This window comes from Panthera pardus, unplaced genomic scaffold (genome assembly GCF_024362965.1).
Source record: "Panthera pardus isolate Hobbes unplaced genomic scaffold, ASM2436296v1 HiC_scaffold_4, whole genome shotgun sequence".
NCBI lineage: Eukaryota > Metazoa > Chordata > Mammalia > Carnivora > Felidae > Panthera > Panthera pardus.
In genome coordinates, this window is record NW_026526969.1 from 10132635 (window position 1) to 10159863 (window position 27229).

At 39.9% G+C, this 27229-nt stretch overlaps 1 protein-coding gene and 1 non-coding gene across 7 annotated transcripts in view; one reads left to right on the plus strand and one right to left on the minus strand.

The window, feature by feature from the left end:
* The window catches only part of SMURF1 (SMAD specific E3 ubiquitin protein ligase 1), a 108987-nt gene that overhangs the window by 18552 nt on the left and 63206 nt on the right, over positions 1 to 27229 (plus strand). The window lies entirely within an intron of this gene.
* On the minus strand, positions 21176 to 21282 carry LOC128774770 (U6 spliceosomal RNA). The gene has a single exon (XR_008419239.1). It is a non-coding gene; the product is annotated as a U6 spliceosomal RNA (small nuclear RNA).

A 27229-nucleotide genomic window follows, 5' to 3' on the forward strand; every position in this document is an offset into this window, starting at 1 on the left:
AGTGGTCTGTGATCCAGAGCATTTCCTGGGCTATGTGTTTATCAAGGCTGAGCTTTACTTCCAAACTAAGCTTGAGAAGAATCTGGGAATGTTTCCCAGCTGATGGGGGGTGGGGAGAAGAGGAGGATGCAAGGCGGAAAGAACAGAGAAAATTTCACTCTCTTTTTATCTTTTACACAGTTATCTGCTGAAATCTGTCTACAGATACGGCTTGCAAAATAGAACCTTTCTGGGGTATGAAGTAGGATAGGCTGTTGAATGTTAACTTTCAAATTATATATAGTATTTTAATTTTATTGGGAGAGTGGAACATTGGGAAGATTAGTTTTTAAATGGATCAGACAAGGGGCGCCTGGGTGGCTCAGTCGGTTGAGCGTCTGACTTTGGCTCAGGTCACGATCTCACAGTTCATGGGTTTGAGCCCCGCAGCGGGCTCTGTGCTGACGGGGTGGAGCTTGGTTGGGATTCTCTCTCTCTCCCTCTTTGCCTTTCCCCTACTCATGCTCTCTCACTCTCAAAATAAATAAATGGATCAGACAGACTCACCCTTCAAGGTGAAAAAAAAATGCCGAGGAGAGAGGGCTATCTCCCTGTTAATTGCCATTAATATCAAGCCATCCCAGTGTGACTGTTATCTCAGAGTTCAAGGTCTAAATTGACACACTTGGGAAGAGTGAGGTGTTGGGGAAATAGTAGTGTTAAGTAGGTGGTTTTTCCTTCCTGTCTGACTCAGTGTTAGAGAACTCTTTTTAGGCAATATGTTGATCTTAATACTTCGATGCTGGACTTAAGTCATTACAGACATCCTGGTATATACAGTAGTTCCTAGCTCTCTTAGTAGAAATCTCGTAAAGAAAACCTGTCTCCCTTATGTCACTGCTTCTCTCCCTAAAAGTTTCTGTAATCACTACTCCTTTATCAAAAACTAAGATGTTGGTGGTACCAGAAGAAAATTTCTTTGGCCTGAATAATTCTAGCTTCAATCCCTCGATGATGACACTTTTATGTGTATTTTAAATTTGTTGTTTTCCCCCCTTACTGTGCTGCTGTGCGTGTGGGTTTCCTAGCTGGAGAGGCTGGCATTGGTGGTGAAAGACTTCGATCTAAATTTAGATTCTTTTTGGAGGTTTCATAGAATACTTCCTTAAATTAAGTCACAGACCACAAAAGCAGCTGCTATGTGGGGCTTCCAGGTTTGGTGTTGTTTTTTTCCCCCCGTTCTAGAAATAAAGAAGATGGGACAGGAAGGGACTGGCTGTCACCCCCAGCTGCTTCAGGGGGTTCTGTCATGGTAGCCAGAATCACTAGCAGCTTCTGTGGTGAATTTAAAGGTTAGGAGGCAAGATTTGATGGTAATCCAACAGAAATGGGAAACAGTCACCAGTCCAAGGAAGTACGGCTAAAACCAGCACTTTGTCTGGGTTGTATTGTAGGTAGTGATGGGTAATGATAGGACTTCCTTGTGTATGCTTGTAAATGTACCTGGAGACTTAGAAGCCATGAGTTAATAAGCCAGTACATTTAATTTTTCCGGAGAACAATACAGCTGCAAGATCTTTCAAGCTGAAAGAAAGAGTTGAAAGGGGGTCGTTGATGACAATCATGGGTGTGCTGCACAATCTCCCTCTTTTCTCCCAGAGTCCGAGAAAACATGTTTTGTTTTGTTTTTTTGTTTGTTTGTGTTTTTTTTTTTTTTTGAGAAAACATGTTTTTACATCCTTTCAACATGGGCCACCTTACTTGTTGGTGCCCACAGGCCCCAGCTGGAGAGCTTGATCTGAAGTGGAAGGAGGGAGGAACCAGGCTTCCCTGCCCCTAGGGAGTCAGGGAGCCTGAGGACGGCTTCCTGGGCAGTATTTGTAGCTGGACCAGCCAAACTCAGGCTGGTCATACTGAGGCTGTCACATACTCAGACAGCCATTCAGTGTCTGTTGTGCAATCATCACACTATCCATATGCCCTTATATTTGGGATTTGTGTAATTATATTCTAAAACAGTATACCAGTCCCTTACATTGTCAAACACATGTAGAATCTCATTCCCACCCCGCTTTCTCCCCCAGTGTGGGTCAACAATCTTCCCATTAGTGTATTTTCATTATATAACCACCCCTTTATTTAAATATTTCCCTTTTCACAAAGGTCAATTTGTTGTTGTTGCTGTTTTCTGGCAGGGGTTGGGGAGGATCTATACATGGAGCAACATGTAGACTGTACAAGATGGCTTATTTTAAAAAGGAAGTGTTTTCACACCAGCCCCTATCCTTGAAGTTCTTTTCCCCAGAGACAGTCTGGTGGTAACCTTCTTGTTTATCTTTGCAAAGGTGTATTAGGTAAAAATGCTTATATATTTTTCCTCTCCCTGCACACCCCTTCTTCTTTAGGGGGAACATATACTCAGTTCTATGCCTTGCTTTTTCACCCAGTAATATATCTTGGAAAGCTTCCATATATATCAGTCTGATTGATACATACTGGTGTCATGTATGATTTAGTGGCTTTGGTACATTCCCAACGTATAACCGTCATCACTGTCGAACTCCAGAACATTGTCATCATCCCAAAAAGGAAATCCAATGCCCACTGCGCAGTCACTCTCCATCCCCCTCACCCCCCCCCCCCAAGCCTCGCCCTGGCAACTACTAATCTGCTTTCTAGCTCAATGAATTTGCTGATTCTGGGCATTTCAGAAAAATGCAGTCCTATACAATATGTGGCCTTTTTTAGTCTGGCTTCTTTCACTTAGCATAATGTTTTCGAGGTTCATTCATGTTGTAGTGTGTATCACTACTTCATTCCTTTTTATGGCTGAATAATATTCCATTGGATGGATGGACCACATTTTCTATATCCATCAGTTGATGGACACTTGGGTTGTTCCCACTTTTTGGCTGTTATGAATAAAGCTGCTGTGAACATTGATGTGCAAATTTTTGTGTGAACATATGTTTGCAGTGTTCTTGGATATATACCTCAGAGTAGAAATGCTAGGTCATATGGAATTCTGTGTTTAAAAAGCAACAGCTAAATTGTTTTCCATAGTGGCTGCATCATTTTACCATCCTCCCACCAGCAGTGTATGAGGGTTCCGGTTTCTCCACATCTTAGCAAACGCTTATTCATTTTTTCTTTCTTTCTCTTTCTTTCATTCTTTCTTTCTCTCTCTTTGTCTCTTTCCTTCTCTCTCTCCTTCTCTTTTTCCTTCCTTCCTAAGAGTTAACTATTATAGCCATCCTAATGTTACTGTGGTTTTGATTTGTATTTCCCTAATGACTAAAGATGTTGAGGGTCTTTCCATGTGCTTATTGGCCATTTGCATATCTTCCTTAGAGAAATGTCTACCAATTGTGTTGTTTGTATTTTTGTTTTGAGTTATAAATTTTTTTTAAACATATTCTGGATTCTAGACCCTTATTTGGTATGATTTCCAAATATCTTCTTCCAATCTGTGGGTTGTCTTTACACTTTCCTATAGGGTCCTTTGATGCACAAGATTTTTTAACTTTGATAAAGTCATTTATCTGTTTTTTTTTAATTTTGTTGTTTGTGCTTTTGGTGTCGTATTTAAGCAACCATTGCCTAATCCAAAGTAATAAAAACTTTACCCCTGTGTTTCTTCCTCAGAGTTTTATAGTTTTCGCGGTTAGATAGAGGTCCTTGATTCATTTTGAATTGATTTTTGTATATGTTGTGAGATAGGGGTCCAAATGTATCCTTTTGCAAGTGGATATTTAGGTGTTCCAGCACCATTTGTTGGAAAGACCATTTGTTGAAAACCCTTATTGATTGGACTTGGCACCTTGTCAAAAATCATTTGACCATAAATGTATTGCTGTATTTCCGGACTCTGAATTGTATTCTGTTGGTCTAGAATATCTCTTCTTATGCCAGTTTCATACTATATTGATAACTATTGCTTTGTAGTAAGTTGAAATAGGAAGTGTAAGTCTTCTAATTTTATTCTTTTTCAAGATGGTTTTGACTTCAGGATCCTTTGCAATGCTGTATGAATTTTAGGATGAGCCTATTTCTTTTTATTAATTTTTTTAATGTTTATTTATCCTTGAGACAGAGAGAGACAGAGCATGAACGGGGGGAGGGTCAGAGAGAGAGGGAGACACAGAATCCGAAGCAGGCTCCAGGCTCTGAGCTGTCAGCACAGAGCCCAACGCGGGGCTCGAACCCACGGACCGTGAGATCATGACCTAAGCCGAAGTCGGACGCTTAACCAACTGAGCCACCCAGGCGCCCCGAACCTGTCCATTTCTATAAAAAGGCAGGTGGGTCTTGATAGGAATTGCTTTGAGTTTGTAGATTAATTTGGGAATTATTTCCATTTAAACATTATTGAACATTACAATCCATGAAAAGGGATATCTATTTATTTAGGTCTTTTAGAATTTCACGTAACAATGTATTGTAGTTTTCAGTGTCTAAGTCTTGTACTTCTTTGGTTAAATTTATTGCTAAGTATTTTGTTCTTTTCAATAAGGTAAAGTGGCATGTTAGCTTTTTTTTTGGATTGTTCGTTGCTAGCGTATAGAAATATAACTGATTTTAGTATGCTGATTTTGTGTTCTGCAGTTTTGTGGAGCTCATTTATTAGCTTTCATAGCTTTTGTGTGGACTCTAGGGTTTTCTGTAGATGAGATTATGTCATATGTGAAAAAGATAGTTTTATTGTTTCCTTTCCAATCTGGATGCTTTTTTATCTGGCAAGAGTAGACATTCTAATCTTAGTCCTGTTATTAGGGGAAAACCATTCAGCCTTTCATCACCAAAGATGATGTTAGCTGTGGGTTTTTCATAGCTGCCCTTTTCCAGTTGAGGGAGTTCCCTTCTGTTCTTAGTTTGTTGAGTGTTTTTATTTTTTGTTTATCATGAACAGATATTGGAATTTGTCAGATTCTTTTTCTGCATTAATTCAATGATACTGCAGTTTTAAAAATTCTGTTAATATTATATATTACATTAAATGATTTTTTATTGTTCAGCCACCCTTGCATTTCTTGGATAAAATTCACTTGGTTCTTGTATAGAATCCTTTTAATATGTTATTGTATTCAATTTCCTGGTATTTCACTGAGGATTATTTGCATTTCTATTCACAAGATTTTGGTCTGCTATGTCTTTGTCTGACTTTGGTATAAGGGTGATAGAGGCTTCACAGGATGAGTTAGGAAGTATTCCCTCTTCTAGTTTTGAAAGAATTTAGGAAGGTTGGTGTTAATTTTTATTTAAATGTTGGGTGGAATTCACCAGTGAACTCATCTGGTCCTGGGACTTTTCCTTTTTGGATGTGTTTTGATTACTGAATCTTTACTTGTTCTAGACTTATTCGGAATTTGCTCTTTCTTTTCTAGTCAGTTTTGGTGATTTCTGCGTTTTTGAGATTTTCTGCATTTCATCTAGGTTTTCTAATTTGTTGGCATACAGTGTTTCATAGTGTTCTCTTATCCTTTTCATCTCTCTAAGATCAGCAAGAATGACCAATCTCACTTCCATTTCTTATTTTAGTGATCTGAGTAGTCTTTTCCTTTGGTCAGTCTAGCTAAACATTTGTTGGTTTTGTTGACTTTTTCAAAGAACCAACTTTTTGTTTTGTTGATTTTCTTTTTTAATTTTCTACTTCACTTATCTCTGCTCTGATCTTTATTGTTTCATTCTGCTTCCTCTGGGTTTAGTTTGCCCTTCTTTTTCTAGTTCATTTAGATGGAAGGTTAGATTATTAACTTGAGATCCTCCTCTTTCAATCAATGTAGGCATTTACAGGTATAAATTTCCAGTTCTTTGCACTGCTTTTGTTGCATCTCCTATGTTTCAAAACGTGGTATTTTTATTTTCATTTATCTCAAAGTATTTCCTAATTTACCCTGTAATGTTTATGTGACCCATTAATTTTTTAAAAGTGCATTGTTTAACTTCAACACATTTGTGAATTACGAATTTCCTTCTATTATTGATATCCAACTTCATTCCACTGTGTTTGGAAGGGATACTTGGAATTATTTCAGTCCTTTAAAGTTTATTAAGACTTTTTGTGGCTTAATGTATAGTTAATCCTGGAGAATGCACTTGAGAAGAATGTGTTTTTTGCTGTTGTTGGATGGGATGTTCTATTTGTCTGTTAGGTCTAGTTGGTTTGTAGTGTTAAGTCTTCTATTTCTTTGTTCTATCCATTATTCTAATTGTTCTATCCATTATTGAAAGTGGGGTGTTGATACTTCCAACTATTAATGTGGAACTTTCTTTTTTTTCCCTTCAATTCTGTCAGTTTTTCCTTTGTATATTTGGGGCTCCATTGTTAGGTGCATATATATTTATAAATATTTGTAATTATTTTATCTTCTTCATGAATTGACTCTTTTATTATTACATAAGGTCTTTATTTGTCCCTTGTTACAGTTTTTGTCTTAAAGTCTATTTTGTCTGATATTAATTCATATAGCCACTCCAGCTGTTGAATTTGGTTACTGTTAGTGTGGAATACCTTTTTCTATACGTTCACTTTTAACCGATTTGTGTATTTGAATCTAAAATGAATCTTTTGTGAACAGCATATAGTTGGATCATGTTTTGTTATCCATTTCATCCATCTCTGCCTTTCGATTGAAGAGTTTAATATACATTTATGTATTTGCTGATAAAGAAAAACTTCTACCAATATCCGTGAAGCTTTTACATTTGTGTTACATAGCCAATTATACTAAGGAGACTATAACCAGGTACAGCTTTTAGACTTGGGCTTTATTGTCGGGTCCATAGTGAAGAAAATAAAATGCTAATTATTGTCACTGGCCAAAAAAAAAAAAAAGTTACAAAGATGTCTATTATTTTTTTAAAAGCTTTTGTTTTTAAGTAATCTCACACCCACTGTAGGGCTCAAACTCAACCCTGAGATCAAGAGTTGCAGGCTCCTCTAACTGAGCCAGCCAGGCCCCCCTGCCATTTTGATATTGGTTTTCTGCATGTCTTACGTCCCTTTTTTTGGTTACTCTATTCCTCCATTACTGCCTTATTTATGTTAAATTGCCTGACCATCTTTAACGGACATATAGGGTGTCTATAATCTTGTACTTTTACACACGATGCTGTAATGCATGTGTGTCAGTTTACCCATCAGCAAGCCTATCTGTGGATAAATTTCTACATTTGGGAATTCAGCTGCTGCTGGAGCGATGTTAACAGAAATAGGGAAACAGGCAAGAAGCCTCTTTTTCTTCCTCATCTCTCACCCTCTCTCTAGAACTTTGCATTGCAGAAGTGAACAGGGAGCCTGCCAGCATGGGATCTGGGAGTCCTAGCCCCAGTATCACAGGATGGAGTATAACAGAGTAGGGAAGAGGAGAGAACATGGGTAAATAGTTGCACATAAGAAATCGTCCTATTCCAGGGGTGCTTGGGTGGCTCAGTTGGCTAAGCGGCCAACTCTTAATTTTGGCTCAGGTCATGATCTCTCGGTTCGAGTCCATGTCAGGCTCTGCACTCATAGCAAGAAGCCTGCTTCAGATCCTCTGTCTCCCTCTTTCTGGCTTGTGGCTTTTCTCTCTTTTTCTCAAAAATAAGTAAACGTTAAAAAAAATCATCTGATTCCCTTAACATCTTATTTCCAAGGGTGCAGACTGATTTTCAACTTCCTAGAATTAAGTGAAATTAGGTTCTTAATATCAATTAGAAGAAATTAATCTCTTCACAACACAGGTTTGTTAATCTTGTAGATTGAGAATCCCACCCATGGTTCTTAGTAACCCTCTCTCTTGATTTAAGCTGTGTATATTACTTTAGGCTTACAGTTGTGTCTTTAGTGATTAAATTGAAAAAATGACTCTGGAAAGTGATGTGCATCTAATGGACAATGCTTCTGTGTCCTTTTCAAATCTTGGATGAGCAGGAATGCTATCAGTTTCTGCATTAGTCTATTGGACAACATATTTCAAGACTTAGTCATATCTTGCCTTCCTTTTCTCCCAGGTTCTAATTTATCTGCCATTATCAAATAGCATGCCTAAGAGAAGGTGATTTATTGCATGTTTTGGCATCTATAGAACAGTAGAAATGTCTCTTGGAAGTGGAAAAAAATTTCATCTGGTGGGCATATTCTAGGATAACTGTATTTTTTGTTTCTGTCTGGAACAATTCTGTTTTAAACCTGCTCTCCTGGCATAATCAATAATAGTACCCTTTCTTTTTCTAAAACGTGCCCTAGTTTGGTTGATACGGTCACTGGATAGGAAACTTACCCATCTGACTGATGTTTAAGCCATCTTCTCTGGTATAGTTCTATTCTAGGAAATTTGAAAACTTAGCCTCTGAGATGTTAGCTGTGTCATTCATTGGTCACCATGTGGGGAAGTCATACAGAGAGAGTAAAATCTGGGGTTGAGGTTAACAAGAGGGGCCTGTGACTGCATATGTAGTTGCATAGACATAACATATAAGGATCTTTATTTAACTTATGTGCTTTCACAGGATTTAAACACATACCTCCAGGCATGTGCACATCTCTAAAAAGAGGGAGAGAGAAAATCCCAATCAGGCTCAGAGCCTGACGTGGGGCTAGACCTCACGAACCATGAGATCATGAACCTGAATCGAGATCAAGAGTCAGATGCTTAACCCACTGACCCACCCAGGAACCCTCCCCCTTTTTAATGTTCACTTATTTATTTATTGAGGTGGGGAGGAGGGACAGAAAAAGAGGGAGACAGAGAATCCCAAGTAGGCTCCGTGCTGTCAGTGCAGAGCCCGATACGGGGCTCGAACTCACCAACTGTGAGTTCATGACCTGAGCTGAAATCAGGAGGTTGATGCTTAACCAACGGAGCCACCCAAGCATCCTGGTGTTGTTATTCTTTATTAAAAGAATGCTTCTTTTCAAGATGAGAGATCCTATTCATCTTTTAAAGATTGAAAGTCCTTGTTGGGATGAGCTCTGGGTGTTGTATGTAAGCCAATTTGACAATAAGTTATATTAAAAAACAAATTGAAAGTCTTGAGTGCAAGGGTGTAACAGGGAATGCCTGGTATGGACCAGCTGTTGAGACTCCACACAGCAACAATGGCCGAGTGTTCTTTAGGTTGTGAGCAGGGTTTGACTTTCACTGTGGTTTGATTAGCTCTGTTGTTAGTGCCTTTCACACATTTTCATGGGATTTTCTTAAAACTTTTTAAGTGAGTTTAGACATGTCTATTATGAATCCTTTTTTTTTTTTTAAGAACAATTTTGAAAGTGTTCTCAGATAGGCAAATTAGAGTGACAACCTCAATTTTCCTCCTTTTCACTCTTTCGGGATATTTGTCACATATTTTCTGGGCCAGGTGTAGATAAGTGCAAATAAATTTGCTGTTGAGGTGGACAATCATGTGTCTCACTACCCCTGTGTTGTTACTAATACTCAAAAGAACAAGTGCGATTTCATTAAGGGTAACCTCTTTTCTCTGGGAATACCATTTGGTGCCACTTTGGAATTGGCTTTGGAAAGGCTGGGACCAGCTTAATATTGCTTGCTTCCTATAACTGTATGCTATTTGGCACAGGCAATCTCGCAAATCGAACAGAAAGATCATCTCCGGTGGAAACTGTTGGAGGTCATGTGTATGCAACTTTCTCTGAGTTTGAAGATAGTTGTTTTCCTGTTTTTAGTTGTCTTATATGCAAGGGATTTCCAGGAACTCCTAATGAGTATGAATCAGAAGGAATCAACCAAGTCCAATCAGAAAGACCTCAAGGTGGGTTTTATTTTGGGGGTGAGAGGTGATGGGTGCCTGGCTGGCTCAGTCAGTAGAGCAGTAAACTTATAAGTTTATTGCAACTCTTGATCTTGGGGTTGTAACTTTGAGCCCCACTTTGGGTGTAGAGTTTGCTTAAGAGGAATATCTTTACAAAAAATAATAAAAGTGAGGCTTTAGTTTTCTGAAAAGAATGCATTCTTTCAGATGCTCCTTCTGGCGAGGGTTCCTCATGGTGGCAGAGGACTTCATGTGTCAGGTGGTAAGGGTGGATTTCATTTCTACCCCTTCCTACAGATGGCACAGGAGGGCTCCTTCTGTGTTTGATCCACAGGTGGTGTGGGCAGGGAGTTGTCTTTGTTGATGCAGGAATCTTCTTTTCCCCAAAACTTATCATAGAATCAACGGTAATAGTACGTTAGTTCCATTTGGTTAATAATTACAATTATTTGGATTTCTTCCTGCCATTTTCCACATTTACTTTTCCAATATGGGAAAAACTCAAAGGGAATATTTCATCTTCACTGTAGGAATGAGCAGTAATTCAGAAAATGCAAAGAGCTTCTTAGCTTTGATTTAATCCATAAATGACTTGAGGAAAACCAAAGAAGGAAGATAAGAGATACAGAAGGCAATGGGATTCTATTTTGAGAAAGAGAGCATGAGCTGGGTAGGGGCAGAGAGAGAGTGGGACAGAGTGAAAGAGGGAGAGAGAGAGAGGCCCAAGCAGTCCATGCTGTCAGCGCAGAGCCCGACGTGGGGCTCGATCCCATGACCTGAGCCACAATCAAGAGTCGGATGCTCAACCGACTGAGCCACCCTGGCACCCCGGCAATGGGTTTCTTAAAGTGAGAGCTGACCACCTGTCTGGTTTGCCTGCAGTTATAACCCTCACTGCTTACTGTGGTGGTGGCCAGAGTTTCGACTTTTTCTTTGTGGTTCATATGACCTTGTGTTCCCAGTATTTACCAAATGTTTTAAATAGTTTTCCAAAAAATTTCCTTGTTCGTTTCCCACAGTGTGCACATTCAGACCATAAAAGGACCTATTGAGATACATGTTAAAATTCCACAAATGATAGTGTCTCTTAATGATAGGTGTTGAGATTTCTATTCACAGGGATTTACAGTAGCTTAATGATAAGCTAAATTTTTCTAGATCTTTGATATTTTCCCTTTTGCTTCTTTGGGATAGTCTCTCTCGATAGATTTCCACAGCCTGCTTCCCTTAAGCTCAGTCATCATTAATGGAGCAACTACTTCTTGCGATAACTTTTTTCTGTATGGTGGAGGGTACCAAGTAAAAGAAGAGAATTTATCAGATGTAGTCTCTGCTTTCTAGAACCTTACATTGGGAAGGGATGGATGGGGAGAAAAAACTAGCAGATTGTAATGCATGCTCTACTGGAGGTAAACAGAATCACAGGACTATGGGGGCAGGCGGATTCATTCCATCTGGATAGGCTTGAGGGAGGTGTGTGGGGATTGTGGCATTTGAGATTGCCATTTCGTTCCTGGATGGGAATACGCAGGTGGGTGTTGGGTTCGGAGGGTGTTTTAAATAATGGAAACCGCTTGAGGGAAGGCTTAGAAACGGAACAGCACTTGGCATTTGTTCAGGGAGGAAGGGGAATGATAGGTTGTTTTATTTATTTTTATTTTTTTAAATGTTTTTTATTTATTTTTGAGAGGGAGACAGAATGCGATTGGGGGAGGGGCGGAGAGAGAGGGAGACACAGAATCTGAAGCAGGCTCCAGGCTCCGAGCTGTCAGCACAGAGCCTGATGCAGGGCTTGAACCCACGAACCGTGAGATCATGACCTGAGCTGAAGTCAGACGCTTAACCGACTGAGCCACCCAGACGCCCCATAGATTGTTTTAGGTACTGGGATCATACATAACATAGTCTTAGCAGGAGAAGCCACGGTAGAAGATGAAGTACTTACTGGAGTTCATCTATGTGGGAAATCTCCCTTTGCCATTTACATCCAACTCTGACACATAATAATGAAGATGTAATATGTGATCATAATTAAAAAATCTGTCGTTATGAGACAAAAATCAAGAAGCAGTATATATGGTGGTTGAAAACATAGGTTTTGAAGCTGGATTGCCTGGGTTCAAATCCTGAATAGCTGTGTGACCTCGGGCAAGTTACTCAGTTTCTCTGATGCCTCACTTTCCTTGTGTATAACATGGGGATAACAATAGTGCTTACAAATTTATTGCCACGATTAAATGACTAGCAGGTAAGGTATTTACAACAGTATATAAATATTACCAGTTATTAGTAGTAATAGTAGTATTTGCAATTTGATTTTTTTTTCCTCTGAGAAAGATTGGATTGGTCTTTTTATAGATTATATACTCTGTGTAATTAATTGTAGCATCCCAGGCCTATAAGTGTATGAAGACTCTCAGAGCAGAATTTTCACTGGGATAAAAATGTCTATCTTTCAGAGAACTTCGGTGCTTTGCACTAGAGCTGTCTGGTTTTACCTACTCCTTCCTGGGACACAGCTGACTTGAAGAGGTTGGTTGGTGGCGTCATTATTTGTGTGTGTGTAATGGAACATTATGGGAGAGAATGTTATCGTGTGTATCAGGAAAGTGCTTTGGTGACAAGTAACAGAAACGGACTTTGGCTAATTTAAGCATAAGAGAATTTATTGCAAGACTGTTGGGGACTCACGAATGGCCAGGAGGCTGGGCACCAAAGGTGAGAAGCCTAAGGTGGCTCAGGTGGCCGGGAGGCACAAAGGCCATCTCCTAGGCTAATGGCCTGGTCTGTGTGTGCATAGGGTCTCTGTCCCTGAGATTTAGGACGTCTACCTCCCAGCCGTTCTGGTCTCGTGTAAAGGCCTGTTGGAATAGCAGACATACTGGGAATGGTTAAATGCCTGGCTCTGAGGGTCAGAGTACATTGTGGAACAACTGTGTAATGGAATGCACTGTGGCCCTTAAACATAAAGGGTATTTAATGACATGGAAACTGGTTCACGCTTTTTTTTATTAAGCGAAAAAGCAGGTAGCAAAACTGTATGTGTGGGATCGTTATATTTAAAAACTTGATGAAGGAGCTTCTGTTATTCCTACTTGACAGACAGGCACAGAACTGTTGCCTAGTTGGCCCATGGTCACTCGGCCAGTGAGCAGAAGAGGTTGGACTTGAATCTGTAAGTCCGGCCCAGAGCTGGGCCCTTGGGCACTTCATCGCTCGCTCTCTGACATGCACAGAAAGGCTCCACGTGACAACAGGAATGGAAGTCAGAGCTAGGTGGTGAGATTATGGTGCGCTTTTATTGTTTACTCTGATTTCTGATGAGCATCCGTCACTTCTATAGTGACCCAAATGATTAAGTTATTGTAAAAATGGAAAGTTTTGCAGTACTTTTCTTCCAGCTGAAAAGTTGCGTCCAGGCGTATCCGCTGCAAATTGCTTTTTATATGCAACAAGAGACCCCGGTTATCACCTCCATCAATACGTGGGTTTCCCCTGAACTTGTATATGTCCTGCAGTGATCATTGACCATTAATTGGACAGGTGATTAGCATCATCAAAACCAGAAAAATGTTCCTGGGCTTTTAAACTCTGTGGCTCCTGCAATTTCAAGATTACATCAAAGCATTGATAAAATAGTTTGTGTTTTAAATGGGAGATTCAAATCTGTGAAGCTTTTTAAGATTTGTGTTTGTCACGTCTTGGCACGAGTTTCTCGTTTGTAGTCTAGTTATGAAAAGACTCTGGTTTCCATATGTATTTTTAAAATACTCTGAGTCATGGCTCCAAATGAGTAATAGACATTATATCTGTATTAGATTTCTGCTGTGTCATACCTCCATGTGAAGCCAGTGCCTTCTTTGAGTGCTTGCAACAGCCAACACGGAATTTGGCCAAATGGTATTCATTTCACATATTCTTCCTGGTGCTTTTTTATTTTCAGAAATTACTGTTTGGGAATGCAAATGTGTGTTTGATTTCACAGGTTGCTTAGGGAAAGGGCCCGTGTGTGTGTGCACGTGGGCCCATATGTACATGGCGCTGTGAGTGGCGTGTGCACACTGATTGCGAGACGCGCCGTTACAGGTGCCCCTCGATGAGCAAAATGCTGAGAGTCAAACAGTGACGTGGCTTTCTTATGATCTGACATTTTTATTTTACAGTCTTGAACAGGTAGCTCACTGAAATATAGATTTTTATCGTGTAGTGTTTTTGTGCGTTATAATTAAAACGAAAAAGCAGGAGAGATGAAAGAATTCCTAAGGTATCTTCATATTCAGTGTCCATCTCTCCTCAACCGTTTGGCACAGAATCACCGATATTTGTATATTTCCACGTGCTGTGCCATAGTGTTGACACTGACACTTTTTCAGAAGGATGGGCTATTCTTAGCTCCCCAAGTTTTAAAAACCACTTCATTGAGATACAACTCACATTTCATACAGTTTACCCATCCAGTGGGTTTTGGTGTGTTACATTAGTAATTTTTACAAATTGTGGTAAAAATATCTAACAATTTACCATTTTAACCATTTTTAAGTATACAATTCAGTGGCATTAACTACATTCATAATGTCACCACTGTGTATTTACAAACTTTTTTTTTAAATCATCCCAAACAGAAGCTCTGTGACCATGAAGTCATAACTGCTCATCTCCACTTTTCTCAGCTTCGTGGTAACCTCTCATTTACTTCCTCAATGCATTTGCCTGGTGTAGATATTTCATAAAAGTGGGATCATACAGGGGCACCTGCGCGGCTCAGTCGGTTAAGCGTCTGTCTCTTGGTTTCGGCTCAGGTCGTGATTTCGTGGTTCCTGGGATCGAGCCCCACATTGGGCTCCGTGCTGACGGTGCAGATCCTGCCTGCATTTCTCTCTCCCTCTCTCTCTGTCCCTTTCCTGCTCGTGCATATGTGCACTCATGCGCTCTCAAAATAAATGGACTTAAAAAAATAGTGGAATCATATAGTATTTTGTCTTTTTGTGTCTGCCTTCTTTCAACTTAGCATAATGTTCAAGGTTCATTCATGTCTGTGTGTCAGAGTTTCCTTCCATGGTATGACTGAATACCACTTCATTGCACGGGTATGCTGTAATTCGTTAATCCGTTAATCAGTTGATAGATACCTGGGCTCTTTCCACCTTCTGGCTATTGTGAATAACGCTCCAGTGAACATGGGTGTACAAGTATGTATTTGAGCCCCCGCTAACAATTCCTTTGGGTATATACCCAGGAGTGTAATTGCTGGGTCATATGATAGTTCTGTGTTTACCTTGTTGTCTAAGTTTTACTACTGGTGCTTTTTTTTTTAATGTTTTAATTTTTTAAAATATTTATTTAGCACATGTATGAGCGAGAGAGGGGCAGAGAGACAGGGAGAGAGAGAACCCCAAGCCGGCTCCACACCCAGCAAGGAGCCCATCACTGGGCTTGATTCCACGAACCAGGAGATCATGACCTGAGCTGAAATCAAGAGCGGGATGCTTGGGGCCCCTGGGAGGCTCAGTCAGTTAAGCGTCTGACTTCGGCTCAGGTCATGATCTCACAGTTTGTGGGTTCGAGCCCTGCATCGGGCTCTGTGCTGACAGCTCAGAGCCTGGAGCCTGCTTTGGATTCTGTGTCTCCCTTGCTCTCTGCTCCTCCCCCACTCACATCCTGTCTCTCTTTTCTTCAAAAATAGATAAATATTTTAAAAAATTAAAAAAAAAAAGAGTGGGGCATTCAACCCACTGAGCCACCCAGGCACCCCTAGTGTTGGTACTTTTGATCGCCACACGCATCCAGGCAATGACAACTGTATCCCAACTGTCACTGGCTGATTGTAAGATGCATCTTGATTTCAGAGATGTTAATATGTAGGCCTTAGAATTGACGAAATATTTATATGTTGATATTCCATAAAGCTGGATACTTTTAAGGAAGTGGTGGGTCAACATGCCTATACTAGAAGATTCTCATCTGAGTATATTCTTAAAAATCGTTTGTAAAAAATACAAGTTCTCCATTATAAAGGAATATAGCTGGTTTGTATGATATTTGGGGCAAAACCCAGAAAAACATGAAGGGAAAAAGTAACCTGCCCATTCTTTCTTTCTCTCAGAAATACTGCTATTAATCTTTTACTCTGATTTTGTTTCTCAGTTACTTTTCTAGGCGTACGTGTTTTAGTTTATATTCTTTATCTTTAGGATCCCTGACAAAAGTAATATATATTCAATTTTATAGAATATTTTTATTTTTTTAATGTTTATTTTAAAGAGAGAGAGACAGAGCATGAGCAGGGAAGGGGCAGAGAGAGAGGGAGACACAGAATCCGAAACACGCTCCGGGCTCTGAGCTGTCAGCACAGAGCCCGACACAGGGCTCGAACTCATGAACTATGAGATCATGTCCCGAGTTGAAGTCGGATGCTTAACCAACTGAGCCACCCAGGCACCCCAGGGTATATTCAATTTTAAAGTTACAGTATTACTTGGTATAGGAGTTTGAAATGTGAGCCTACAGGGGCGCCCAGGGTGGCTCAGTCCGTTAAGCATACGACTTCAGTTCAAGTCATGATCTCACGGTTTGTGGGTTCAAGCCCTGCATCAGGCTCTCTGCTGACAGCTCAGAGCTGGAGAATGCTTCAGGTTCTGTGTCTCCCTCTCTCTCTGCCCCTCCCCTGCTTGTGTTCTGTCTCTCTGTCTCTCAGCAATAAATAAATGTTAAAAAAAATTTTTTTAATTAAAAAAAAATGAGCCTACAGATTTTGTTCTGTGCCTGTATCAACATTTCTTACTATCATTGTTATTATGTTCTATTGTCATGGGATCGTATGAACACTGTTTTCGAATGTTTTTCAGATTAGAAACAGATCTACTGTGTGTATAAGGAGATCGAACGATGTCATTTTCTTTCATCCTTAATTAAAATTTTTGGTCTTAAAAATTGAATACCTGCATTTGGTAATAAATAAAATGGTAAAGTAGTACCGAAGAGATTAGGTTGAAAAATTGACAATACCTTTTCCTTCCTTTGTCCGCGCCCCTGAGTTTCCATCTTTAGTTCCTTTGGTAACTCCAGATAATACAAATACACTTCTCAGTGTTTACTTAATTTTGCAGAATGCTGTGACTCTGCTGTGAGAACTTCCAGGTTTGTGTAGATTCTGCTAGAAGATAGCTGCCATCTGTAGTTTTAATTTTTCCATCACTGCCCCCTGCCCACTTTTGTTTGTAAGTATCGCACCTGCACATCAGACCAGCACATAGTCTCTGCTCTCAGTGAATTTCTACCAGACCGTTTACTCCCTAGTCCTTGTTTTCTTTAATCACTGAATCCAGAAATTTATCCCCACCCCACCCCCCGCCACCGCCATACAGCATGCCTTTGTTATAATATTGATTTGGCTACAGTAGATAAATTCTCTTTCAGAACTCCTAAGAGACAAATGTATGGGATGTTAGTACTACGTACAAATAACAGAAAAATATTATTTATTTTTATTTTTATTTTTTTTAAACATTTATTCATTCTTTTGAGAGACAGAGAGAGACAGTATGAGTGGGGGAAGGCCAGAGAGAGAGGGAGACACAGAATCCGAAGCAGGCTCCAGGCCCTGAGCTGTCAGCACAGAGCCTGACATGGGGCTCGAACCCACCAACTGTGAGATCATGACCTGAGCTGAAGTCGGATGCTGAACAGACTGAGTCACCAAGGTGCCCCTAAAGAACAGAAAAATATTGAGATGACTCCATTAAAATGTTAGTGACATTTTAGAATAAGATATAAAAATTGCAAGTTTCTGTTTATAGAAAATCATATTTTGCCTGTATTTTGTGCAGAGTATAGATTTAAATGGTATCAAAATTCATAATCCTAGTATGCTCCTATAAAAGGAGCCAACTTATGGTTCTTTATCTTTTTTATTTCAAATCCACACCATAATATATGTATTTTTATTTCCCCACCCTCTCCAGTATCATATTAAAATAGTCTTTTAAGCTTGTCTAGACATGGGAATGCAAACGAAGAAAAACGAAGTTACTGTATATTTTTGTATATATTATTTTCCTCTGATGTAAAATTAAAATGTTTGGATCTTCAGATGTGGAGTTCACACTTCTAATGCAAAAATTGATTGCACGTCATACAATAAATATATCTATTGCGTTTCAGCTTGAAATTTAATTGTGCATGTCTCCTGTAGTGTATTTAAAGATTTTTTTAAATATTAAATATTATTTATTTTTGAGAGAGAGACAGAGTGTGAGTGGGGGAGGGGCAGATAGAGAGGGAGACACAGAATCTGAAGCAGGATCCAGGCTCTGAGCTGTCAGCACAGAGCCTGCTGTGGGGCTCAAGTCACAAACCTCGAGATCATGACCTGAGCCAAAGTCAGATGCCCAGCCCACTGAGCCACCCAGGCGCCCCTCCTGTAGTGTATTTATTTGCATGTTTAAACCTCTGCACAAGTATGAGCCAGGAACATAGTATCCCACTATTTAAGTTAGTGGAAATGGCATGTTAACATTGCTGGAACATTGTTACTATGACTGCCCCTCCCCCCGCCCCCAATTTCTTTAGGACGTAATAGTAGCATTGTTCATTGGTAACTTTTCAGAAGATTGAACTGAGTTCTAACATGAAAATAAATGGCAGAAAAATTAGAGTGCAGTTAAAATTTGGTTACCTCTTCATCTAATTGCTTAAAAAAAAATTTTTTTTTAATGTTTAATTTTGAGAGAGAGAGACAGAGCGTGAGCCGGGGAGGGGCAGAGAGAGAGGGAGACACAATCTGAAGCAGGCTCCAAGCTCTGAGCTGTCAGCACAGAGCTGAACTCAGGGCTCAAACTCACAAACTGTGAGATCATGACCCAAGCTGAAGTCGGATGCTTAACCAACTGAGCCACCCAGGTGCCCCATAATTATTTTTTTTAGTCTCAAAATCACTTTACTGGGGTGCCTGGGTGGCTCAGTTCATTAAGCGTCCGACTTCAGCTCGGGTCATGATCTCATGATTTGTGAGTTCAAGCCCCGCATCTGGCTCTGTGTTGGCAGTGTGGAGCCAGCTTGGGATTCTCTCTCCCTCTCTCTCTCTCTGTCTCTCTGTCTCTCTCTCTCTCTGCCTCTCCTCTGCTTGAACTTTCTGCTCTCAAAATAAATAAATAAACTTAAAATCACTTTACTAAGTAAAGATTTCTTTGGCCTGCCAGATTTATCTCTAGCCATAGTTTCTTGGATTTGATTTGAAATTTGATGAGTATTATCTTGTGTCTGTCTTTGATTCTGAATATTCTTGTTGCTTCACAGAGTCTATCTACATTTCTTCTCTCCTTCAGTCCACATCGTGCAGTCTTCCTTGTCTAATCTTTGAGTTTGGTCTGTTTGATCATTGATAGAATGTGTCCCGTATTAACTTATAAACTATTAGTGGGAGCTAATAATTGTCTTCTAACAAAGATCTAAAACTTATTCAGATAAATGTGCTTCTTTTCATGCATTCCCCAAGAAGGCTGGATATATATATATATTTCTATAATGTTTGGCTCAGAATTTGGAACTGTATTTTTATTTATTTAGTTTTATTTAATTTTTATTTTTTATTTTGAGGGAGTCCAAGAGAACGTGAGCAGAGGAGGGGCAGAGAGAGAGGGAGAATCCCAGCCAGGCTCTGCGCTGTCAGCACAAAGCCCTACTTGGGGCTCGAACTCATGATCCGTGAGATCATGACCTGAGCCAAAATCAAGAGTCCGAGGCTTAACTGACTGAACCACCCAGGTGCCCCGTCACTGCATTTTTAAATTGAGGTGCTGGTTGCTCTCTTTCTTACTAGATGAAGTGCAACATCTTTCCGGCACCAAATTCACAGATTTCCTGCTATCTGGCTTGTTAACCTCGGTGTATTTTAAGTGAACGTTTGAGTACGTTAACCTTAAAAATAAAAGTTGTTTTACCAGCAAAAATAGGTTTATTTGGTAATAACAGAGAATTGCATTTCAGGACAAACAAGCTACAATAAAGCCATAGGCCAGTCCAACAAAGGACAAGAAGGTTATTTTATGGAGAAGAAGGAGGAAGTTGAGAGGAAGTCCAGTGGAGAAAGGCAGGAGTTCAGGGTGACGATTTCTCATGGGCCGAGTTGCTGGGATGGTCCATTTCTTGTAGGAGATGCAATGCATATTTCAGTGTTGGGGCCTGGAATCCATGATTCTTTCCTGTCAAAGATTCTTCTGTTAACGGTCTGTAATTGACATTGAGTGGTGTCCCTCTAGCCTCCTCTTCTGGCATCCTGAATCCACTTTCGTGGGATTTCCCTTCATTAATTTTCACAAGTATTTATAAACTTAGTTGTTAATAATGACCCAGGACTGATTGTTAAAAATACAAGGCAGAGACTCGTTTAGTTTCAAGCATCGTTTGTTTCAGTCCCTTGGAAACCATTCTGGTTCAGTTGTTACAGCCCACGTTTTCACCATGTACTTTTCCTTAGCCAACATGCCTGACTAGCTCTGGACTTCGTAAAAACAGACTGTTCACGCCGAAGAGATTAACCTGACAATTTTAAGATAGATCTTAATTGCATATGTTTAGAAAGAGAATAACATGTTGGTGGTATTTAAGGTGAAAAATCTTCATAGAGTCCTATCTCTATGCTGTCCATCCCACCTTTGTGATGATTTTCTGGTTTAGTATTTTTCTAAATAATTTTTAAGCTTATTGGTAATAGAACAAAAAATAAGCCATTGATGCAGATGCCGATCTAGTTGATAAACCACAGGTGGGTACTGTCTTAAAAATATATACATGTGTAACAGCTTTATTGAGATATAATTCATGTGCCTTTAAAAGTATACAATTCAGGGGCTTTTATTATATTCATAGTGGTGCGTAACCATCACCATGTCTTGTTTTAGACCAATTTTTGAAGTTTTTTCTTCCTCTTTCTTTCTTTCTTTCTTTCTTTCTTTCTTTCTTTCTTTCTTTTTCTTTGCAGACGGAAGGAGAGAGTTTGCAAGTAGGGGAGAGGGCAGAGGGAGAGAAAGAATCTTAAGCAGTCTCCTTGTTCAACACGATCCTGATTGTGGGCTCGTTCCCATGATACTGGGGTCATGACCTGGGCCAAAATCAAGAGTTAGACACTCAACCGACTGAGCCACCCAGGGCCCCCCCCAACCTTTAAGTTCTAATTTTAATCACCTGGTGCTCACTCCTTAATCCCGATCCCCTATTTCACTCGTCCCCCCACCCGCCTCCCCTCTGGTAGCCATCAGTACTCAATAAATAGTTAAGTGTCTTTCTTGGTTTGTCTCTCTCTTTTCTCCCCCCTTTGCTCATTTGTTTTGTTTCTTAAATTCCACGTATGAGTGAAATCCTATGGTATTTGTCTCTCTCTGACTGACTTATTTCACTTACTTAGCATTATACTCTCTAGTTCCATCCATGTCATTGCAAATGGCAAGAAAACAATGTAGAAACCTTCATAGGTGTGTGTGTCATCCTTGTGCAGGGGCCGTGCTAATCTTCTGTGTATCATTCCAGTTTTAGTATATGTGCTGCGGAAGTGAGCACGAGCATTTTCATGGCCTAAAAAGAACTCTGTACCCACTGGCAGTCACTCCCCATATCCCCTCTCCCCAGCCCCTGTAATCACTAATCCGCTTTCTGTCTGTATGGGCATTGTCTGTTTTGGACGTTTCAGAACGATGGAGTCATACAATATGTCATTTTTTCTTTCACTTTAGGGAAGTCTTCAAGATCACCAATTCCTTTTTATTGTTGAATAACAGAGTAATATTCCACTGTGTGGGTATGCCGTATTTTCTTAGTTCATTCATCACTTGGTGGGCATTTGATTTGTTTCACTTTTGGGCTATTGTAAGTAATGCTGGTGATAAAAATTCATGCACACGTTTTTATGTAGACCTACATGTTTTCAGGTCTCTTGGGAATATACCTAAGTGGGGGAATTGCTGGGTCATATGCTACTCTGTGTTCAGCATTTTGATGAACTGCCAAACTATTTTCCCAAGTGGCTGAAACGTTTTACAGTCCCACCGGTAAAGCTTAAGTGTTCTGATTTCTCCACATTTTCACCAGTACTTGGTATTGTCATTTTTATTTTAGCTATCCTAATGGGTGTGAAGTAGTTAGTGTCTGTGGTTTTGATCCATATTTCTCTAATGGCTACTGATGTTGAGCATCTTTTCATGTACTTACTGACCATTTGTATATTTCCTTTTGAGAAAAGTCTTCAAATCCTTTGCCCATTTTGAAATTGGTTGTCTTTTTATTACTGATTTTTAGGAGTTTTAAAAACATTTTTATTGAAGTAATCAATGTTATATTAGCTTCCAGTGTACAGCATATTGAGTCAATAATTCTGTATGTTATTCAGTGCTCACCACAATAAGTAAAGTCCCCATCTGTCACCAAACAGCATTATTACAATATTATTGACTATATTCTCTCCTGTACTTTTCATGTCTGTGACTTATTTATAGCTGGAAGTTCATACCTCTTAATCCCCTTTAGCTATAAATAGATATCTTTACATCTATTTTTTATTTTTATTTTTTTTAGTTTATTTATTTATTTTGAGAGAGACTACATGAGTGGGGAAGGGGGGGGGGAGAGAGAGAGAGAGAGAGAGAGAGAGAGAGAGAGAGAATGAATCCCAAGCAGGCTCCACTCTGCCAGCACAGAGCCTGATGTAGGGCTCAAACTCACAAAGCCGTGAGATCATGATTTGAGCCGAAATCAAGAGTTGGATGCTTAACTGAGCCCCCCGAGCATCCCTCTTAACATCTATTTATATCTACATAGATAAGAGAGGCTTTTTAAATATATTCCATATACAAGTCCCTTATCAGACATTTTCCAATAGTTTTGAAGTATTCTGTGGATTGTCTTTTTACTTGATAGTGTCTTCTGAAAGACAAAACTTTTTAATTTTGATCAAGTACAATTCATGTATTCTTTTGTCACTTACACTTTTGGCATCATATCTAATAAGCAACCATTGCCAAACCCAAGATTGTAAAGATTCAGTCCTATTCTCTTTCTGTAAGAGTTTTATAGAGTTTTTTTCATGTTTATTGTGAGAGAGAGTGCGTGAGCATGTGCCAAGTGGGGGAGGGGCAGAGAGCAAGGAAGAGGGAGAATCCCCAGTAGGCTCTGAGCTGTCAGCACAGAGCCCACCCAACACAGGGCTCGATCCCATGAACCATGAGATCACGACCTGAGCCAAAATCAAGAGTCTGATGCTCAACCTACTAAGCTACCCAGGCACCCCAAGAGAGTTTTATAGTTTTAACTCTTACATTAACTTTGGATTATCTACTTTGAATTAATTATTATGTACAGTATGAGGTTAGGCTCCAGCTTCATTCTTTTGCATGTGGATATCCAGTTGTCTCAGCACCATCTGTCGAAAAGACTATTCTCTCGTTAACTTATGTTGGCACTCTTGTCCACAACCAGGTGGTTGACCTATGTATGTTCAGCCTTACATCAGTCCCACATCAGCTTGGTTATCATAGCTTGGTTGTGAGTTTTGAAATTGGTAAGTGTGAATCTCCAACTTTGTTCTTTTTTTTTTTTTTTCAAGATTGTTTTGGCTTCTGGGTCCATTGAATTTCCATGCAAATTTTAGGATCAGCTTGTCAATTTATGCAAAAAAAACCCCCACCAAAACCAGATGGAATTTTGATAGGGATTGCATTGAGTAGATGCTATCTTATTTTAAATCGTCTACCACATCTTTACGATTGATTACATTCAGCTTCTGGAACAGTTATTGGGAGTATCCATTGAAGATTTATATCTTGATGGATAAATCAGTGCATATCCCAAACTGGCACTACCTATATATTGACCCCCTTCCTTGGTTTCATTATTTGAAATGTGTATGTGGCATGCTCTGGCCAGGGTATTTGCTTAGCAGGTTTTTTCGAAACTCTTTCCACTAATGTTTTGAGATGAGTGAAAATGTGAAAATGAAGACAAGGAAAATCTGTGAGAACCCAGATTCTTAAGGATCTTAGCTGTATATTAGGATGGTGTGAAAGGCATTGGTTATGAGTGTACATGATAATGTTGTGGCTTCTTCCTCCCCTCCCCCCACCCCGTCTTGAGGAAGGAATTGTCTCAGGAAACAGAAAAGCACGTTGTAAGCAACTTAGGTATTTTCCTTCTTGAGTTAGTTCAGTCCAACATTGTTTTTGTTTGTTTGTTTGTTTGTTTGTTTTACTATGCATAAGGTTACTGTGCACTAGCTGCTGCAGGGGGAGGAAATCGAAATAAGATCTCCCTAGACTATTTAAACAGCCTCCAGATGGGTCAGTCTTCCCGCTTCCTGCCTCTTCCCATCCATTCCTTCTCATTTTCTACTCCAGTACCAGAGTTTATAGCTTCCTAAAAAAGCCAGTCTGATCCTGTTTGGCTCCTCATTGCCCACAGGGTAAAGTCCAAATTCTTGAGCAGTTGCTGGTGAGACCTTTTCTAGTATGGCCCAGCCCTTTCTCTGCCTCCTAAACCAACATCCCATAGAAGCACACCCTTGTCCCTGAATGTATCAGCCTCTCCAACATGTCCTCGTACATGTAGGATGACCTCCCTCTGTGTCTGCACAACCTTTTTCACATTATACATGTCTTTGCTGCTGCCAAAGATGAGAGGCGGAGACTCAATCACCTCTATTTCTCCAGTGGCACAGGGCTTGGCCAAAGCAATTCTTAAATGTTATTTTAATTTTTTGTAATATTTAATTATTTTTGAGAGAGAGAGAGAGAAAGAGAAAGAGCCTGAGTGGGGGAGGGCAAAGAGACAGGGAGACACAGAATCTGAAGCAGGCTCTAGGCTCTGAGCTGTCAGCATAGAGCCCTAGAGTTCTAGCCCACGAACTGTGAGATCATGACCTGAGCCGAAGTCGGATGCTTAACCAACTGAGCCACCCAGGCGCTCCTTAAATGTTATTTTAAATGAAGGAGGTAGAGTAAACTGCTCAAAGGACCTTATAATCTTAATGGACAGGGAAGATGTTCAAAGGGTTGAAAATCCCTAATACATGGCTGGATGGAAAACTGTATTATGCAGTTAAGTTTATCTGCAGTTTCTCTTGACCAGATATGGTACAGACATGAATCTGTCCAATTTTAATCAGTCACAAAGCTTATTAGTGTTCAGTACACTTTTTTTTTTTTTTAATTTTTTTAGTGTTTGTTTTTGGGAGAGAGAGACAGGGTGCCAGCGGGGGAGGGGCAGAGAGAGCGAAAGGGAGACACAGAATCCGAAGTAGGTTCCAGGCTCCCAGCTGTCAGCACAGAGCCCGACACGGGCTCGAACCCAGGAACCGTGAGATCATGACCTGAGCTGAAGTCAGATGCTTAACCGACTGAGCCACCCAGGCGCCCCTGTTCAGTGCACTTTCTAGGTGCACTGTGTCATTTTCTGTTGCTGTCCTTTGTTCCATATAGCTCCAGGCAGAGTATTTGTGAATAGGGGGCTGATGTGTGGTGACATGGGACAGAAATATGCATCAGTTAGTGATGAAAACAAGGAAGTGGAGTGTTCTGTGTTATAGGCCCAGTCATAAAATGTCAGAGTTCTAAGAATTATTCCCTTTACATTGTAAGACCACCTGGCATACTGTGTTTTATGATCTCTCTGCCTCTTTCTTTGGTTAGCATGTTCATAGATGTCCTTCTAATGCAACTGCTTTTTGTAATGTCCATAAGGTATTCTTTTGGAATTAAAATATTATAGTTTCCCTTTCCCAACCTCCATTTCTTTACTAAAAATAAGGCAATTATCTGTTTTATTTTTTTAATGTTTTATTTATTTTGAGAGCGAGCTCCTGCACGCGTGCAGGGGAGGGGCAGAGAGAGAGAGAGAGAGAGAGAGAGAGAGAGAGAGAGAATCTCAAACAGGCTGCATGTTGTCAGCACGGAGTCTGATGTGGGGCTTGAATTCACAAACCATGAGATCATGACCTGAGCCAAAATCAAGAGTTGGACACTTAAACCACTTAACTGACTGGGCCACCCAGGTGCCCCCATTTGCAACTTTTCTAATAAAAATTTCGTATGTAACATTTTATGGGTAATGATCATGACCTCTGGTTATTTAAAGATGTGAATTTTTTTATGTTTTATCACAAGAAGCTAGCTAATGGAGATTTTTTTTTTCAGAATTCCTGTGCCATCTTTTTCTATTACTTTTACTGTATTTTCTTTAGTTTGATTGGAAACATAGCCTTTTAAATGGCGTGTGTTGAAAATATTAAGCCAAATTGGTTGGGATACTCTTTGGACATTGATGTACTCAACAAAAGATACTTTCAATATTCTGTTACTGTTCTTCTTAATGACTTTTGAGAAATTGTAAAAATGCAGTTTAAATTAGAGTTAGTAGGTATTGATTTTTTTTTTATTTTTTAAAGTTTTTTTTTTAAAGTTTATTTGTTTATTTTGAGAGAGAGCACAAGTGGAGTAGGGGCAGAGAGGGAGAGAGAACTGAACCCCAAGCAGACTCCGTGCTGTCATCGCAGAACCCGATGTGGGGCTCGAACTCAAAGAACTCAAAAACTGTGAAATCATTCCCTGAGGTGAGATCAAGAGCCGGTCACTTAACCGATTGAGCCACCAGGCACCCCTGATTTCTTAATCTTAATGTGATTGCCTACTGGTGGGTCCTCTGCCCACTTTTACAGTATGGGATATCAAGCCCCAGAAAGTAACTAAATTTTAATTTTCAGCTATGACTCCACTGTGCCCTTTACATTAGAAAAATAGAGAAATAATTTAAAAAATTTTTGTTAATGTTTATTCATTTTTGAGAGACAGAGAGAGACAGAGCATGAGTGGGGAAGAGGCAGAGAGAGGGAGACACAGAATCCGAAGCAGGCGCCAGGCTCTGATCTGTCAGCACAGAGCCCGATGCGGGGCTCGAACTCACAAACTGCAAGATCGTGACCTGAGCCAAAGTTGGACACTCAACCGACTGAGCCACCCAGGTGTCCCGAGAAATAATTTCTAAATTTCCTTTTAAGTACTGCTTCAGCTGGATTCCACAGATTTTGATGCATTAATTAAAATTTTTTCTTTCCGTTCTAAATATTTTTTTATCCCCTCCCTTAAGATGTTCCCTTTCACCCATGAATTATTTATAAGTGTGGTGTTTACTATTCATGTGTTTGGAGGTTTTCCTGTTACCTTATGTATTGCTTTGTAGTTTAATTCTGTTATGATCAGAGAACCTAATTCTACAATTTCAATTCTTTTACATTTGTTAAGATTTTTTTAATGAATGTTCCATGTGTGTTGAAAAGAAGGTGACACTGCTGTGGTTGTGTGGAGTGCTCGATGAATGTCTGCTCGATACAGTTAGTGGAGGGTGTTCAGTCCTCTTGTGTCCTTGCTGACCTTCTGTCTGTCAGTTCTGTCGATTACTGGGAGAAGTGCTGAAGTCTCCAGCTGTAATTTTGGATTTTTCTATTTTTCTTTTCACTTCTGTCAGG